Source organism: Macaca thibetana, chromosome 2 (genome assembly GCF_024542745.1).
Source record: "Macaca thibetana thibetana isolate TM-01 chromosome 2, ASM2454274v1, whole genome shotgun sequence".
Lineage (NCBI taxonomy): Eukaryota > Metazoa > Chordata > Mammalia > Primates > Cercopithecidae > Macaca > Macaca thibetana.
Window position 1 is genome coordinate 194,365,565 of NC_065579.1, and position 19,469 is coordinate 194,385,033.

A 19,469-nucleotide genomic window follows, 5' to 3' on the forward strand; every position below is an offset into this window, starting at 1 on the left:
AGATCTCAGCTCACTGCAGTCTCTACCTCCCGAGCTCAAGTGATTCTCGTGCCTCAGCCTCCCGAGGAGCTGGGATTACAGGCGCCCATCACGACGCCCCTGCTTATTTTTGTATTTTTCTTACAGACGGGGTTTCGTCATGTTGACCAGGCTGGTTTGGAACTCCTGACCTCAGGTGATCCGCCCACCTCGGCCTCCCAACGCACTGCGGTGACGGTGACGCGTAGGCCGCCACAGCCAGCCTTGTTTGGCCGCTGGAGGTGAGCTCTCCCGCTGTCACAGCACACACCGGTCTGCAACGGGGGCTGTGGCGCCCTCGTGCGTGCGTAGGCGCGTGCGTTTCTCCACGTTTTCCCGAGTCCTGGCGCTTCTTTCCCCGCAGGGGCTCTGGTTGATTAGTTGTGAGGAGCTCCTGGGAGGGCGCCGCGCTGACACTTCCATCCGTTGTCGTCGGGCGTCATCTAGCGGTCACCGTTTTTGAAGTCTAGGCGGCCCACGCCGGGTAAGGAACGAGTGTGGCTTCTCTCCGCTCCCCCGCCCCCACCCCCACCCTCAGAGGCTCGCCCTACCTCTCTCCATCCGTCCCCCACTCCCTGGTTGCCCAGAAAACCTCTGGAGATCCTGGCTGGGCCAGATTGTTGATCCTTTTGATCAGTTGGTTCCTTTTCTTTCTTCGTGTGTTTGACCCGCGTGGACTTCTACAGATGGCGCCCCACACTAGGCCTTTTCGTTAGTGGGGAATTTTCTGATTCTCCCCAGATGTTGTGAAAGCAGGTAGATGTCAAGTGTGTGTGACTAAATGGCACTTCCTAGCAATAACCCGAAGAGTATGGAGAAAGAAACATGCACTGCGCATCTTTCAAGGCAGCAATGGCAGCACTATGAATTTAGGTGTCATTTCTGGAGTCAGCTTGTTTCCTGAGTTGCCCTCCGTGTCCCCTCACCCATCCCAGGCTTGAAAACATTCCAGAGTAAACTACTGTACCGCTGTCCCTTCCACCTCCTCTTTCTGTCCCCCCGCCCCACCCCACCTCGGTTTCTCTCCTTCGACTCGAACAGCTTCCGTCTTTCACTCTCCCTCACTCCGTAGGGAAATGCAACCACCCTGGCTTGGCTGCCATAGTCACTTTTTATCCTTACGTTATGTTTAATATTTTTCTTTCCCCGGCTGCATATTGGTAAAGTTGAAAGTGCCTCATAACCCTGCCCTGGGCCTTACTATTCTTTAGAGGTTTCTGTTTGTTTTCTTTTTCTTGTTTTTTTTTTTTCATCTTTCTTTCCTTCATTTCTGTCTTCCGAATTTCATTCTCCAGTTCTTTCTTTCTTTCTTTCTCTTTTTCTTTTCTTTCTTTTTTTTTTCTTTTCTTTTTTTTTCTTTCTCTTTTTCTTTTTTCTTTTCTTTTTTTTTCTTTCTTCCTCTTTCTTCCTTCTTTTTCTTTATTTTCTTTCTTTCTCTATCTCTTTCCATATTTCTCTCTTCCTCCTTCTTTTTTATTTTTCTTTCTTTTCTGTTTATTTTTTTGAGATGGAGTCTTGCTGTCACCCAGGCTGAAGTGCAGTGGCACAATCTCGACTCATGGCAACCTTCGCCTCCTGGGTTCAAGAGATCCCTCTGCCTCACTCCTCCCCCCCCCCCCCCCGTAGCTATGACTACAGGCGCGCCACCACGCCCGGGTATTTGCTGTATTTTTAGTAGAGACGGGGCTTCACCTCATTGGCCAGGCTGGTCTGTAACACGTGACTGGGTGATCCGTCCGCCTCGGCCTCCCACATTGCTGGGATTACAGATGAGAGCCACCAAACTCGGCCATTATTATTTTATTTATTTATTTATTTATTTGAGACGGAGTCTTGCCCTGTCACCCAGGCTGGAGTGCAGTGGCGACATCTCGGCTCACTGCAACCTCTGCCTCCTGGGTTCACGCTGTTCTCCTGCCTCAGCCTCCTGAGTAACTGGGACAACAGGTGCCTGCCACCACACTAGGCTTTTTTTTATTTTTTACTTTTTATTTTTTTTAATTTTTCAGGAGAGATAGGGTTTCACCGTGTTAGCCAGGATGGTCTGGATCTCCTCACCTCGTGATCCGCCCCCCTGGTGGGGGTTAGGGTTATCCAGTCAGTGGCGCCAGCGTGGGAACCCTCCAATCAGGCGGGCCGTTGGAGAGGAGGGGCGGGCATGGCTTCCAGCCTTTGGCCGGAACTTTGTCTCTTGCTGGCGCCGGAACTTGGGATCTATCTCGTCTCCACTCTTCCACCTTCTCCACCTCGGGAGCTCCGGGCGACTCCTCACAGCCTCTGTTGCCCTGTGATCTGCTGTCCTTGGGGACGCATCGCTAAGATGCCAGGACCTCCTGGAAGCTGGGAAATGGTGAGTATGCGGGGTTCGGCGTCCCGAGAGGGGAGAGCAGGCTGTGACACCGGCAGGATCGGCCTCCCCAAGGTCAGCTCCGAGTCTCGGGCGCAGCGTGTCCCTCAGTCCCCTGTGGCTGCAGGATGGTGGCTGGGCCAGCAGCGGGGACCTCCGCGTCCCGCCCGTGCCGTCAGGGCCCGTCCCTGCGCGGAGTCCTGCTACCCGCCCAAAGCCCTGAGTGTTCCCCAGATCGTCCGGAGCGCCAGGTGGGTCATCAGGGCAGAAACCCGAAACGGTGTGTGCGTGGGAGGAGCTGCGGCCCGTGGGGTCCCCAGTCTGTCTTGTGAAAAATTAAAGGGAGTCCATGTTAAAACGTTAACCCGTTTATTTGAGCAAACAGTGACTGGTGAAATGGAAAGCACCCACCCCGCGCGAGGGGCATGAAGGAAATGTTTTTATAAGGTGCATGGGAAAGCAACCCAAGCTAAAAAATTGGTTAGAGTGGGCCGGGCGCCGTGGCTCACGCCTGTAATCCCAGCACTTCAGGAGGCAGAGGCAGGTGGATCACCTGAGGTCGGGAGTTGGAGACCAGCCTGACCAACATGGTGAAACCCTGTCTCTACTAAAAGTATGAAATCAGCCGGGTGTGGTGGCCATGCCTGTAATCCCAGCTACTCGAGAGGCTGAGGCAGGAGAATCGCTTGAATGCGGAAAGTGGAGGTTGCGGTGAGCCGAGATCACGCCATTGCACTCCAGCCTGGGCAACAAGAGCCAAACTCTATCTCAAAAAAAAAAAAAAAAAAAAAAAAAAAAAAAAAAAAAAAAAAAGGCTAAAATACATGAACTAAATGGTTGTCAACAGCTCCTGCAGCTGTATTACTGTTAACAGTTTTACTATTAGTACTTAGGACTTTAATTATATATAATCTATATGTAGAAATAAGCTTATTTTTTTTTTCCAATTTGAGTGTTTCTTTTCTTGTATTTCTCAATTATTCTGTCCTGATTTGTATTACAATTTGATCGGAAGTGATGAACGCAACTATCATTGTCTTGTTCCTGATCTTAGGGAGGAAGTTTTTAGTCTTTCACTATTGCATGTAATGGTAGTTTTGAGTTTTTTATATGTACTTTTTATTAATGTTGAGGAAGTTTTAGTCTCTACCTAGTTTACTAAGTGCTGTTATCATAAAGGTGTTTTGGATTATGTCAAATTTTTCTCTATCAATTGAAATGATCATGTTGTTTTCTAAAATTCCGTCTACTGAGTTGGTATATTGCATTGACTAACTGCAATTGTTAGAGTGAGAAACATTGGAGTTACAGCTTTTAATGTTTAAAACAATACATCAGTGAAGCCATCTGGTTCTGGACTTTTCTTGTTAGTATGTTTTCGATAACTTATGCAGTCTTTTGCTAGTTATAGGTTGTATTAGAGAAATAGAAGCAATAGAGTAAATATCTACATCTACGTCTGTATCTGTGTGTGTATTCATGTACGTATATATATGTGTGTTAATATATGGGACAGAGCCCTTTAGAGTTGCTATGGCAGTGTCTGTGCAGGGACCCTTTCTCAGCCATCTCTGGGCTGATTTGGAGAACCCTCTGTTCTTCCACTCACCTCATTTCAATGCTGGCCTTTGTTGGCAGCAGCAAGCTTTTGCCCCTCGCCAGATGAAACAGTGTTACCCCATTAACATCCTTTTGCCAATCTCCTGTGTGGAGCTCTGCACAGACAGTAACTGGCAGCCAGATTTGGAAGCCTCAGAGCTATGGCTGGCCATCACTGCTGCTCCTTATACCCCATGCAACTTTCTGCTCCCCAGATGAGGCATAGGATTATGTCTACACAGACCTTCAGCCTTGGAAGGCACCAGATAACAGTCCCAGGACTCAGAACAATCATTGGGGTAGATGAGTACCACAGCAGCACTTGCCTCTCTACTTTGCCAGCCATAACCTGGTGTGTAAACATAATGAGCCACCAATATTCTAACATCCTAACAATGTGCTCCTGCTGAGAATGGGCCAGCCTTATATGACATTCCCTTACACACACAGTTTGGCATTAAATATTTATCCTTTTGCATTTGGATTATTTTACATAGTAGAATGTCTTCAAGATTCATCCATATTGTAGCATGTATCAGCATTGCTTTTTTTTTTTTTTTTTTTTTTTGAGATGGAGCCTCTCTTTGTCACCCCGGCTGGAGTGCACAGCAATGCAATCATGACTCACTGCTGCCTCAAACTCCCCAGGCTCAAGTGATCCTTCTGAAGCAGATGGACCTCCCCTGTGGCTGGAACCACAGGCACTCACCATCAAGGCCAGCACATTTTTGTACATTTGTAGAGACAGCATTTTGCTATGTTGCTCAGGCTGGGCTCAAAGTCCCAGTCTCAAGAAATCCTCTCATCTTTGCCTCCCAAGTTCTGAGATTATAAGCATGAGCCATCATGCCCATCAGCACTGGATTCATTTTTAGACTAAATAATATTCCTTTTTGTGTCCATACCACATTTTCTTTATCTATTTATCTCTTAGAAGATATCTGGATTTGTTTTTACATTTTGTACTGTAAATGATGCTACTATAAAAATTGGTGTGAAAGTATCAGTGCATAAGTGAATAAAATTTTAAAACCTACAGTTCTTAGATTGAATAACAGGGGCCAGACATGGTGGCTCCCACCCGTAATCCAAAACTTTGGGAGGCCGAGGCAGACAAATCACTTAAGCTCAGGAGTTTGAGACCAGCCTGGGCAACATGGCGAAACCCCGTCTCTACTAAAAATTTAAAAATTAGCTAGATGTGGTCTCCATCCTTGTAGTCCCAGCTATTGGGAAACTGAGGGACGAGAATCGCTTACGCCCCAGAGGCAGAGGTTGCAGCTTAAGTCCTTGCATTTAATTATTTTGGGTACACTTGTAGTTGAAACACATGGAAGTGTTCCACCTGTTGCTGAAACATGTGGTAATTCTATGTAGAACTTTCTGATGAACTGCCAAATTATTTGTCATAGTCGATAAACCATTTTATATTCTCAACAGCCATGCACCAGGGTTCCACTTCCCCCACATCCTAGCCAGTACTTGTTCTTTTTCATTTTTTGTTATTTTGGTTTTTATATAGCTGCCCTAATAGATTTAACTGGGTATCTCATTGTGGTTTTGATGTGCATGTCCCTCATGACTGGTGATGCTGAGCATTTTTCTGTAAACTTATTGACCCAATATAGATTAAAGTCCTCTTCCTTTTTATAAATGCTGTTGTTGTTTTGTTCTGTTGTTGAGCCTTAGAAGTTCTTTATACATTCTGCCTATTATATTATACCTTATATACCTAGTCAGATACATGATTTGCAAATCTTTTCTCCCATTTGCTGGTTGTCATTTCACTCTGTCGTTCATGCTTTTCTTAACAAATTTTAGTAGAGGTGCTTTTTTTTAAAATCAAAAAACACAGCTGAGTGTTTTTCATATCAAAAAAACAAAAGTTTCATATTTTAATCAAGTCCAGTTTATCTGTTTTTTATTTTGTGGCCTATGCTTTTGGTGTAACCATCAAGAAACCATCACCAAATTTAATGTTACAAGATTTTTGCATATCCTTTTTCCTAAGAGTTTTTAAAGTTTAACTTTTTAAAACTTTTATATTAGGTTTGGGGTTACATGTGAAGGTTTGTTACAAGGTAAACATATGTCGCAGGGGTTCACTGTACAGATGATTTTATCACCCAGATATTAAGCCCAGTACCCAATAGCTATCTTTTTTCTTCCCTCCCTCCTCCCACCCTCTAATTTCAAATGGACCTGAATGTCTGTTGTTTTCCTCTTTGAGTTCCTAAGTTCTTATTTAGTTCCTACTTACAACTGAGAACATGTGGTATTTGGTTTTCTGTTCCTGTGTTAGTTTGCTAAGGATAATAGCCTCCAGCTACATCCATGTTGCCAAAAAAGACATAATCTCTTTATTTTATGACTGCATAGTATTCCATAATGTATATGTGGCACATTTTATCTAATCTGTTACTGATCGTATTTAGGTTGATTCCATGTCTGCTATTGTGAATAGGGCTGCAATGAACATTTGAATGTATGTGTCTTTATGGGAGAATAATTTCTATGTCTCTGGGAATATACACAGTAATGGGATTGCAAGCAGACCTATTGAATGGTAGTTCTGCTGTTAGCTCTTTGAGGAATTGCCAAACTGCTTTCCATAATGGTTGAACTACACTCCCACCAACAGTGTATAAGTTCCCATTTCTCTACAACCTCACCAGCATTTATTGTTTGACTCTTTAACTATAGCCATTCTGACTAGTGTGAGATGGCATCTCATCGTGGTTTCTTTCTTGTTTTTTTTCTTTTTTGAGATGGAGTCTCACTCTGTCGCCAGGCTGGAGTGCAGTGGCACGATCTCAGCTCACTGCAGCCTCCTCTGCCTCCAGGGTTCAAGCAATTCTCATGTCTCAACCTCCTGAGTAGCTGGGACTACAGGCACGTGCCACCACACCCAGCTGATTATTTTGTATTTTAATAGAGACGGGGTTTCACCATGTTGCCCAGGCCGGTCTTGAATTCCTGAGCTCAGGCAATCTACCCGTCTCGGCCTCCCAAAGTGCTGGGATTACAGGCATGAGCCACTGCACCCTGCCTTGGATTTTACATAGAATTTAAAGAGCTAATGATCCCCTTGAAGTTCTTTCATCACCTTCCCAGACATACAGGAAGCCTAGTTAAGAACGTCTGGGTTAGGGGTTCTGTGCGGTCTCTGAATCAGGGTGTAAGAAATGGACAGGACCTCAGAGTTCAATGAATATAATCCTCATCAAGTCAGATTTTACAGATTCAGTCAATGAGGCCCAGAGAGTTTTCATGGCTGACTCATAGCATAGCTGGTGGAGACCTATATCTAGGTTTTCTGAATCCCAGTTGTCACACAGTGTTGTGTTAATATACTGTGTTTAAAAGAAATGTAAAGAAGGAGAGACTGGCTGGGGGCAAAAAAAGCAATAGTTATTCCTAGGATGTATGGGTTGACTATTAGTCGGCTTCGTTTTTTGTGATTAGTTTAGATTAGTTTTCTAGCTTCAACCCAAAGAGACCAAGCCTGAAGCTCCCTTGTAGCTCCTTACTTTGGATCTGTGACTAAATCCTGATGGATTATCTGAGCAAGATCTGTGGAAAGGCAGACAGTGGGGCCTGGAGACATCATGAATTCTAAATGGCTGATGTCATTACAAAAACCATAAGCAAGAAAGAATCTACTGTTTCCAGGAAGTGGGGGGAAAGTTTTCTAAGGAGAAAGTATGAGTCTTGAAGACGGAGGGTAAGGGTTATGTAGCAAAGAAGAGGTTGTTGGGTGGTCCCTGTAGGCTGGGGGTGAGAGAGGGGTGCACAGCAGGCTGGGGTATGAGCGAGGCAAGCTCAGAGATCATTTTTGTTTTTGCTTTTTGACCAATGAAATGTTTAATTTTTTTAGTTTTAAAATTTTAAAATTTTATTTTTTTGATCAGTGCAATGAGGGATGGTTTTGGGGATGTCTGGGAGCCATCTAAGAGGTTTATTAAGCTGGAGATTATCAAAGTAAGATTTTCATTTTAGATAGTTGCTTTTACATGGAAGATAGATCTAAGATATTTTATTCAGTTAAGTGTTAGAGTGCAGTTGTCCAGATTATGAATCATTCATTCATTGATCCAACTTTACAAAGCTCATAATATAAGCCAGGCACTGATCTAGACAAGAAAAGATGGTCTAAAGTAGCACAGTGACAATGGAGATGGAGTTATATAACCAACAATACATACTAAGGAGACAGATTTGAGAAATACTTAGGAGTTAAAAATCAGTAGGACCTGATGACTAATGAGGGCAGTGTGGAGTGGAGTTAAAATAATAAGGATATTGACAGATGCTTGAGGCAAATATGTCCAATATTTTAGAATTATACAATAAATTTAAAGGAATTTTCTATCAGGAGTCCCAGAAAGATTAAAACCCAAATGCTAATACATGAAGATCAAAACAGCCTTCATTTGCAACACCTTTGAATGAGGAGACTACTTTGGACATTGTTATTTTATTTCTCCAAGGCAGAGATACAGACCTGCCCAAGGGAGGTAATTATATCATCTACCAAATTGTAAGTTTAACTGAGAGAGGTTGAAATAAAAAGTACAAAAGTCTTCCTGGGCCTCTCTCTCAACAGCCTCATGGTAAGCCATCCCTACCAGAATTCTAGTTTTATCAAAATCGGGTTGCTCTCATGTAATTTTAGAATAAGCTTTTAAAAACTGAGAGCAGCAAGAACATCAAGTGAACACAGATGGGCTGAGGGGAAGAGTGAATTGGGTAAAGTTTATAAGAATAAAAAAGAAGAGGAGATTTTACTAATGCTACTTTCAAAGGCAAAAGAGCTAGTCAAAGCACTTCTTTTTTCTTTCTTAATTCCTTATCTACTACTACAAATAAGGAGCAAAATGAAATAAACAAAATCAGGTATGTGCTGTAAATGCCTTTAAAGACACCTCCTTCATAGTTCACTGTGTTGTATACATCATAATGTGTCTTGCTGGGCAGGCTGCCCAGCTCACCTTCTAATCTCACAGTTCTGTGAAATGAAAAGCAAAATGTAATATTTACAATCCTGGGACTGAATCCCTGGCAAAATAGAAGGATTTGATTTTCTCATCTGCTCACAACTAGCTGGCTTAGTACCTAAGCAGGGTACCAGGGATCTGTTTCTATTTGTTGCCACAGGGCAGGGAACTAGAATCAGGTCCTGAATCTAAAGTCCTGACATGTCTCAGACAAACAAAAACTGACAGAATTCGTCACCACTAGACCAGCTTTATAAGAAATGCCCAAGGGATTCCCACCTCTGGAAGTGAAATGATAATTACTATCAAGAAAACACAAAACAGTATAAAACTCACTGGTAGAGCACACACAAAGGGAGAAAGAGAAAAGAATCAAACTTTATCACTACAGAAAGACCACCAAATTATAAGGATGAACAATAAGAGGGGAAGAAAGAAACAAAGGATATATTAAAAAAACAGAAAATAGTTAACAATATGACAGAAGTCCTCACCTATCAATAATAGTCTTGAATGTAAACTGATTAATTTTCTCCCCTTTAAATATATAGACTGGCTGAATGGATTAAAAAACATGGCCCAACTGTAGGTTGCCTACAAGAAATTCACTTCATCTGTAAAGACACACATAGACTGGAAAGGTGGGAAAAGATATTACATGCAAACAGAAACTAAAAGCAAACAGGGTAGCTGTACTCGTATCAGATAAAACAAACTTTAAGTCAAAAGTAATTTTAAAAAGACGAAGGCTGTTATATAATGAAAAAGGGATCAATTCAGCAAGAGGACGTAACAGTTCTAAATATATATGCACCCAACAGTAGAGCACCAGGATATATAATATAAACCAAATATTATTAGATCTAAAGGGAGACATAGATGCTAATACAATAGCTGGAGAATTCAACACCCCATTCTCAGCACTGAACAGATTGTCTAGATAGAAAACCAACAACAAAACACTAGATTTATACTACACTTTAGGCTGGACGCAGTTGCTTACACCTGTAGTCCCAGCACCTTGGAAGGCCGAGGCAGGCAGGTCCCTTGAATCCAAGAGTTTGAGACCAACCTGACCAACATGGTAAAACCCCCTCTCTACTAAAAATACAAAAATTAGCCCAGCGTGGTGGTACAATTGTTTTTGTAATTGTCTGTTGTTTTTCAATAACTAGTTCTCCGAAGCAGCGCTGAATGAATGCCTCAAGGGGCTCACACAACTTGTTCCGGGTCTTAGTGACCGTTGTCTGTGTCCATGTTCAATTGAGTTCAAATTTATATTTAATTTTTCCTCTACAATGTCCCACATTATCTTTATTCAACCTGTCATTGATGGGCATTTAGGTTGATTCCATGTCTTTACTATTGTGAATAGTGCTGCAATAAATATTTACGTGCTTGTGTCTTTATGTAGAACAATTTATATACCTCTGGGTATATACCCAGTAATGAGATTGATGGGTCAAGTGATGGTTCTGCTTTTAGCTCTTTCGAGGAATTACCATACTGCTTTCCACAATGGTAGGGCCAGTGTACACTCCAACATTGTATATATTGTCTTTCTGCACAACCTTGCCAGCATCTGTTATTTTTTGACTTTTTAATAGTAGCCATTCTGACTGGTGTGAGATGGTGTCTCACTTTGCCTTTGATTTGCATTTCTCTAATGATCAGTGATATTGAGCTTTGTATTCTATGGTTGTTGGTCAAATGTATGTATTCTTTTGAAAAGTGTTCATGTCTTTTGCCCACTTTTTAATTTTTTTTTTATTTCCATAGGTTTTGGGGCAACAGGTGGTATTTGGTTACATTAGTAAGTTCTTTATTGGTGATTTGTAAAATTTTGGTACATCCATCACTTCATCAGTATACACTGAATCCAATTTGTAGCCTTTTATCCCTCACCCCCTTTACCCCTTTCCCCGTGAGTGTCCAAAGTCCATTGTTATTCTTATGCCTTTGCATCCTTATAGCTTAGCTCCCTCTTATAAGTGAGAATATATGATGTTTGGTTTTCCATTCCTGAGTTACTTCACTTAAATTAATAGTCTTCAGTCCCATCCAGGTTGCTGCAATTGCCATTAATTCATTTCTTTTTATGGCTGAGTAGTACTCCATCCTACATATATACCACAGTTTCTTTATCCACTCATTGGTTGATGGGCATTTGGATTGGTTCTACATTTTTGCAATTGCAAATTGTGCTGCTATAAATACATGTGTAAAAGTATCTTTTTTGAATAATAACTTCTTTTTTTCCTCTGGGTACATAGCCAGTAGTGGGATTGCAGGATCAAATGGCACTTCTACTTTTAGTTCTTTAAGGAATCTCCACACTGTTTTCCATAGTGGTTGTACTACTTTACATTTCCACTGGCAGTGTAGAAGTGTTCCCTTTTCACCACATTCACACCAACATCTATTATGTTTACATTTTTTTATTATGACCATTCTTGTGGGAGTAAGGTGGTATCGCATCGTGGTTGTAATTTACATTTCCCTGATTATTAGGGATGTTGAGCATTTTTTCATATGTCTGTTGGCCATTTGTATACCTTCTAAGAATTGTGTATGACCATACTGCCAAAAGCAATCTACACATTCAATGCAATTGCCATCAAAATACCACCATCATTCTTCACAGAACTACAAAAAACAGTTTTAAAATTCATATGGAACCATAAAAGAGCCCGCATGGCCAAAGCAATACTAAGAAAAAAGAACAAATCAGAAGGCATCACATTACCTCATTTCAAACTATATCATAAGACCATAGTCACCAAAACAGTGTAGTTCTGGTATAAAAATAAGTACATAGACAAGTGGAACATAATAGAGAATGCAGAAATTAACTCAAATGTTTACAGCCATCTGATCTTTGACAGAGCAAACAAAAACAAAGTAGGGAAAGAACACCCTACTCAACAAATGGTGGTGGGATAATTGGCAAGACACATGTAGGAGAATGAAACTGGATCTTCATCTCTCACCTTATACAAAAATCAACACGAGATGGATCAAGGACTTAAATCTAAGACCTGAAACTATAAAAATTCTGGAAGATGACATAGAAAAAAAACCTTTAGACATTGGCTTAGGCAAGGATTTCATGACCAAGATTCCAAAAGCAAATGCAAGAAAAACAAAGATAAATAGGTGGAATTTAATTAAACTAAAGAGCTTTTTCATGACAAAAGGAACAGCAGAGTAAACAGACAATTCACAGAATGGGAGAAAAATCTTCACAACCTGTATATCTGACAAAGGACTAATATCCAGATTCTACAACGAGCTCAAACAAATTACCAAGAAAAAAACAAACAATCCCATCAAAAAGTAGACTAAGAACGTGAGTAGACAATTCTTTGGCCACTTTTTAGGAGGGTTGTTTATTTTTCTCTTGTAAATTTATTTAAGTTCCTTGTGTTGAATATTAGACCTTTGTCGGATACATAGTTTGTAAACATGTTTTCTCAGTCTGCAGGTTGTCTCTTCACTCTATCGATAATTTCTTTTGCTGAGCAGAACCTTTTAAGTTTAATTAGATGCCACTTGTCAATATTTGCACTTGTTATAATTGTTTCTGATGCCTTTATCATGAAATCTTTCCCTGCTTTTATGTCCAGGGTGGTATTGCCTAGGTTGTCTTCCAGGGTTTTTATAGTTTTGGGTTTTATGTTTAAGTTTTTAATCCATCTTGAGTTGGTTTTTGTATATGGTGTAAGGAAGAAGTCCAGCTTCAATCTTCTGCATATGGCTTGCCAGTTATCCCAGAACCATTTATGGAATAGGGAGACTTTTCCCCATTGCTTGTTTTTGCCAGCTTTGTCAAACATTACATGGTTGTAGGTGTGTGGTCTTATTTCTGGGCTCTCTACACTGTTCCATTGGTGTGTGTGTCTGTTTTTGTACCAGTACCATGCTGTTTGGGCTACTGTAGTGCTATAGTATGGTTTGAAGTCGGGTAATGTGATGCCTCAAGCTTTGTTCTTTTTGCTTAGGATTGCTTTGGCTACTTAGGTTCTTTCTTGGTTCTATATAAATTGTTAAATAGCTTTTTCTAATTCCGTGAAGCATGTCATTGGTAGTTTACTAGGAATAGCTTTGGGCAGCATGGCCATTTAAATGATATTAGTTCTTTCTCTCCATTAACATGGAATAATTTTTCATTTGTTTGTGTCTTCTCTGACTTCTTTGAGTAGTGTTTTGTAATTTTCATTGTAGAGATCTTTTACCTCCCTGGTTAGCTGTATTCCTAGGTATTTTATTCTTTTTGTGGAAATTGTGAATAAAATTGCCTCTCTGATTTGTCCCAGTTTGGCTCTTCTGGTGAATAGGAATGCTAGCAAATTTTGTGTACTGAAACCATGTGGAAGTTGTTATCAACTTAAGGAGCTTTTTGGGTCACAACTATAGGGTTTAAATAGAGAATTATGTGGTCTGCAAACAGAGGTAGTTAGACTTCTCTTTCTATTTAAATACCCTTTATTTATTTCTCTTGTCTGATTGCTCCAGCAAGGACTTCTAATACTATGTTGAATAAGAGTGGTGAGAGAGGGCATCCTTGTCTTGTGCTGGTTTCAAGGAGAATGCTTCCAGATTTTTCCCATTTGGTATAGTGTTGGCTGTGACTTTGTCATAGGTGGCCTTTATTTGAGGTATGTTCCTTCAATACCTCATTTATTAAGAGTTTTTAACATGAAGCATTGTTCAATTTTTACTGAAAGCCTTTTCTGAATCTATTGAGACAATTGTGTGGTTCTTATCTTTAGTTTTATTTATGTTATGAATCACATTTTATTGATTTGCCCATGATGGACCAACCTTCCATTCAGGGAAGAAGCCTACTTCACTGTGGTCAATTACCCTTTTGATGTGCTGCTGGATTCGGTTTGCAGGGATTTTGTTGTGGGTTATTGAATGGATGTTCATCAAGGATACTGGCCTGAAGCTTTCTTTTTTTGTTGTGTCACAGCCAGGCTTTGGTATCAGGATGATGCTGGCCTCGTAGAACAAGTTGGGAAGAAGTCCCTCCTCCACTATTTCTTGAAATAGTTTTAGTAGGAATGGTACTAGGTCTTCTTTGTACATCTGTTAAAATTTGACTGTTAATCTATGAGGTCCTGGGATTTTTTTTTTTCTTGGTTGGTAGGCTGTTTTTTACTGATTCAATTTTTGGAGATCATTATTGGTCTGCTCAGGGACTGAATTTCTTCCTGCTTCAGTCTTGAGAGGGCGTATGTGTCCAGGAATGTATTCATCTCTTTGAGGGTTTCTAGTTTGTGTGTGTAGAGGTGTTCGTAATAGTTGTTGATTGTTATTTTTATTTCTGTGGGGTCAGTGGTAACATTCCCTTCATCATTTATAATTGCATTTATTTGAATCTTCTCTCTTTTCTTCTTTATTAGTCTAGCTAGTGCCTATCTATCTTATTAATTTTTTCAAAAAACCTTGATTAAGTGATCATTTGAACAGTTTTTTATGTCTCAATTTCTTTCCATTCACCTCTGATTTTAGTTATTTCTTGTCTTCTGCAAGCTTTGTGGTTGATTTCTTCTTGCTTTTCTAATTCTTTCAGTTGTGATGTTAGGTTGTTAATATGAGATCTCTCTAACTTTTTGATGTGGGCATTACTTCTTATGCCCTACCCTAACTTTTCTCCTTCTCCTAGAAAACTCAGAACCATGCTTTGTAAACCAATTCAAACTTTCTCAGTGAATCATCCTGATCTCCCTGAGGCAAAGTTAGCAATTTTCCATTACACGTTTCTCTTTCTCTGTAATAATATCTAATGCAACAATGCAAGTGTTTCATTCCTTCATTCATGCGGGGAACTCCCTTTGGCTGAGACAAAGACTTAAAGCTTTGAAAGCTTTGTCCTTTCAACATTAATAAAGATCTATTTAGAAAGTCTCCATTTTTACAGAAAAGATATATAAATACCAATGAAAATAATGATAAAATTATTATTTTAATTTGAAATGAAAATAAATATAAAATTATATGACATACAATTATATTGTGGAAAGATTGAATAAATAAGTGAAGTAGCTCTAAGAGAAAAAAGATGTTATAAAATGAGACATAAATGAAAAACCTGGGCTGGTATAGCAAAATTCATGTACCAGTAAAGTACGTACCAGGAAAACTGCAAACGGAGTGGGACCTGACCAAAAACTTTAAGGAAAGGTCAGATCTCTCTATGGAGATTGGAAGGGGAGAAAAGGAGAGGCCAGAAAATACAAATTGTTTGATCTATACCTTTAAAAGAGATTAAAGTGGACTCAGGAAAACGTGGTCTGCTTTAGGAGAAGGACACATGTTCCATGCTGGCCAAAGCTCAGATCATCCCTACCTTCTCCAGGAGGAAAGGGGAGGCAAAGGAGCAGGCAGATGGCAGCAAGGCCAGGTCAGCACAGGGCACTGAGGCCAAGCCAGGTGGGCTCCATTGTACAGGTAATGAAGAGCCACTGCAGGGTGGGTTTTATTCATTAGTTTGTTTTGTTTTCTTTATTAACTAAGACACGTGATCAAAGTTGACCTTTGTAAGTATTGCTGCAGCTGAACATAGGATGGATAAAACCAGTGTTTTAAAAACTAGTGTTTTATAATTATGTTGTATAGAACACTAGCCCCAGTGATATATTAGTGGAACACACAGGCGTGCGTGCACACACGCACACACTCACACCGAGCCCAGATTATTCTGGCAAATGCTGGGTTAAGCAAACTAAAAGAAACATCTTTAGTGCTGGACATCTCAGAACCAGGAATGTGGCTATATGACTGGTAAAACAGCAAGGTTAAGACAGAGCATGTGATATGTTTTCCAGAAATGTTGAAACACTTTCCTTTCCTTGGCTTCAGTGTCACCATCTTTCTCCTTGTTCTCCATCAACCTCTTTGGCTGCTACTTCTTGGTTTCCTTCTTGACAGTCTGCTGCTGCTCAGCCATTCTCTTTTCATTCCCCATGGATTTCTCAAGAGTGTTTCTATTCCTGCAGATCTTTCCTTGTTTTTCCTGACACCTCTCCTTGTCTGACCCTCCCCCGTTCTAACTCAGGTGTTCCATCTGTGTGCGCTTTTGGCATCCTGGGATGCTCCCAGCGTGTTCCCTGCCATACTCCATCAGATTTTCTCCCCCAGACTCTGCGAGGGCAGCAGCCTTGTCTCCACTGTTGCTTCAGTACTCAGCACATGACACAGAAGCTGACTCCAAAACATTTACTGGGCCAACTGAGACTAAAGGTATGTTCCCCCAGATCTTAAAAAGTTACAATAATAAATGCAGCATAATAGTCAAAAAAAGTCTCTTCAGTCAGGAGTTCCCTCTATATGCACAACAGTTTGAAGTCACTATTAGGCAAAGTTAAACAGAAACTGTCATAGAGTTCCCTAAGATAAACTTTTTTCTTTCATCTTCAATTCATCATGTGAGATAATCAAGACCACGTGTTATTGTAAATATTTCTAGCTAACAACATAACAATCTGATTTTTATTGTTTGAAATAACCGCAATATAAATCAGCTAACTAAAACTTGTATAAATAATTCTTTCAAATAAAATTCTGCCTAAATTTTACATTATTCATATGGTCAAATGATAATGAGCTCATAGGCTTTTCCAGTACCTCAGTCAAAACATTGTACCGATTCCAGCTGTGAGAATAGTATCTGAGAGTTATGTTACAGATGGGGAAAGGTGCTTACATGACACTGGCCTTTGTACTACTCTGCCCTTTTGGTTCAGGAAAAAGCTGCTCCCTTAAAATTGTAAAATCTCTTCTGTCAGGTCTGAAGAGTGGGTTGGAAGCACAGTTTTTTACATTTTAGCCACAGATGCTTTATTCCTTGCTTAAAGCAGTGAATAGATAAAGGCCACCACAAGAGCCTCTACTGTTCCTTCAGAAGCAGCGTGCCTGAGAGCGTCTTCCTGAAACACTCCCTTATCTATGCCCAAAATCAACTTAGGTAGGAAAGTCAAAACTCAGCAGGCGGAGGAGATCCAAGGGGATCACTGAGCTCTGAGGCTTATGAGAGAAGAGAGAGAGGTCTAAGACTTTTCGTGTATAAATTTATGGGTGACAAGTGCAATTTTGCTGTAAGCATGGATTGCACAGTGGCGAAGTCAGGGCTTTTAGGGTATCCATCACCAAAATAACGCACGTTGTACCCATGAAGTAATTTCTCACTGTTCACCCCTTCCATCCCCTCACCCTGCTGAGTCTCCGTTATCATTCCACTCTCTACGTCAATACCTACACATCTTTTAGCACCCACTTACGAGTGATAAAATATAATATTTACTCTGTGTCTGGCTTGTTTCACTTAAAATAATGGCCTCCAGTTCCATCCATATGTCTCCAAAAGTTATGATTTTATTCCTTTTTATGCCTGAATAGTATTTCATAGTGTATATTTTCTACATTTTCTTTCTACAATCATCTGTTGATGGACATTTAGGTTGATTTATATCTGTGCTACTGTGAATAGTGTTGCAACAAACATACAAGTACAGGCATCTTTCTGATACATTGATTTCTTTTCCTTTGTGTAGATACCCAGTGGTGGAGTTACTGGATCAGACAGAGCCAATTGATAATCGGTAATGGTGGCCAATAATCAGCTAGAAATAAAGTACTTAGCAGGGCCTGAAAATGCCAAAACTCTGAGACCACTGACTTTCAAAAACTTCAACAGCCCTGAGTGAAACGTCCAAGCACATTTATCCATTATTCAAAGACCCTTTATTACCTATCCTCTGTGCATCTCAGAAATCTCTTTTTACCACACTGTCTATATGCTGCATTAGCCATTTATATGAAACTCCAAGGAATCTTATACTATATATTCAATCATGTATCCCTAGTACCTAGCACAGTCCTGGCATATAGTTTGTTACTAAACATTTGAACATTTGCAGAATGAAGTAATTATCCTGTATCCAGGTTCCAAGTTTTAAGGTGATTTCTCACTAAAAATAAAGTATTACAGTTCACAAATAATCTACTTCCTTTTTTACAAATGGGATTGATTTCAATCTTATCCCCTAATAACATTATTTTCATTTACTTCCATCTAAATAATTGTCCTAAAAGAGCAATAAGAAAGAGACATGCATCGCTCACCTGAGCTTCATCTGTTAGGTATGTCAGGGAAGATAAGCAGGGTGAGAGTGGCCTCAACAAAGGACCCCAGATCTCTGGCTTTGACCCCAGATCTCTGGCTTCCCTGTCTGGCAAGTACACCTCTGTGAACAAGTCTTCAGAGCCAGATGATCAGAATGCCCCAAGCAGTCCACCAGGGAAACCTGGGCCCAGTGTACATCAATGCAGAGCATCAAGCACAGCATAACAGGTATACAGTTGCTTATTCCTGTTCAGAGATATCTGCATCCCACACACTGTAAAATGAAGAAATGCAGAGAAGCAGATGTAACTGAAGAAGACAACAGGAGCAACAAGGAGGGATAACAATGACCTAGGAGCGCACCATGCCAGAGACACCTGGACCCTGCACTAGGCCCAGTGCCCATTATATTCTTGGGACCCAGTGCTTTGCCTCTCCATCACTTGGCATACTTGGCATTTTTTGTTGCTTAAAATAATGTTTTTGGTGTTCACCTTTCCTAGGAGACAGGCAGATCCTGTGACACCATAGCTTCTGGCACACAGTAGGTGCATCACAAACATCTGCTGGGTTCACACACTCTTGCCTTCTCCAACCTTCTTGCCAAGTCTTCAGTGAAAAGGAATTGCTGATTGAGCAAGAATTAAACTTCTACAGACTCCTGGATCCACTGAAGTTTGAGACAAGGTGAGATTTGTTTATTGCCATATTCCTAGCTCATAGTATACTGTAGTCACTTAATAAATGTTTGTTGAATAAGTGAGTGAATTGATTCATACATCTTTCTTAGCTATATGTTTTCTGAGTAGAGTTGATAAATTTAATAGTTTACTTCTGGTGTAATTCTACTTTACTTATTCAACAAACGTGACAATTCAACTAGGTGACAGGCACACCGTTGCTGAAGAAAAAGAGGTATAAGATACAATTTCTGTCTACATGAAAGTAGAAACATATGAACAAATTATAACAATAAATTAGCTAAATTCAAAATCGGAGAGGTTTGTTTCTATTGTAAACAGCTCTAGTCAGGAAGTGTTAGAAAGTTCTAAACAGGAAATGTTCCAACACACCTTCTAAGCCTGAAGCAGAAGCCACCCATAATTGAGTTTTCTACCACCAACCTCAACAGCAAGAATTCCAGTCCTGCTGCTGCAAATAGTGTCACTCTGATATTATTACTGCTGTGTAACCCAGCTTTAGACTCTCTGGTTGTCACTTAATGTTCTGAAAAAGTATTAAAGAGAAAATGTTATTATCGTGGTGAGCCCATCCACTGCAGCCATCTCAACATTATACCAATTATAAGGCCTATCATTTAAAAAGAAAACTGTTAGTTTAACTTATTTATCCAAATGTCAGCGTAACATAAATGTAT

The 19,469-nt window shown here is 40.5% G+C and overlaps 1 long non-coding RNA gene across 1 annotated transcript; it reads left to right on the forward strand.

The window, feature by feature from the left end:
- The first annotated feature begins 2,220 nt into the window (after positions 1 to 2,220).
- LOC126947917 (uncharacterized) lies at positions 2,221 to 19,445 on the forward strand. The gene is made up of 3 exons (XR_007723256.1): positions 2,221 to 2,368; positions 16,025 to 16,209; positions 17,520 to 19,445. It is a non-coding gene; the product is annotated as an uncharacterized LOC126947917 (long non-coding RNA).
- The last annotated feature ends 24 nt before the right edge of the window (positions 19,446 to 19,469 follow it).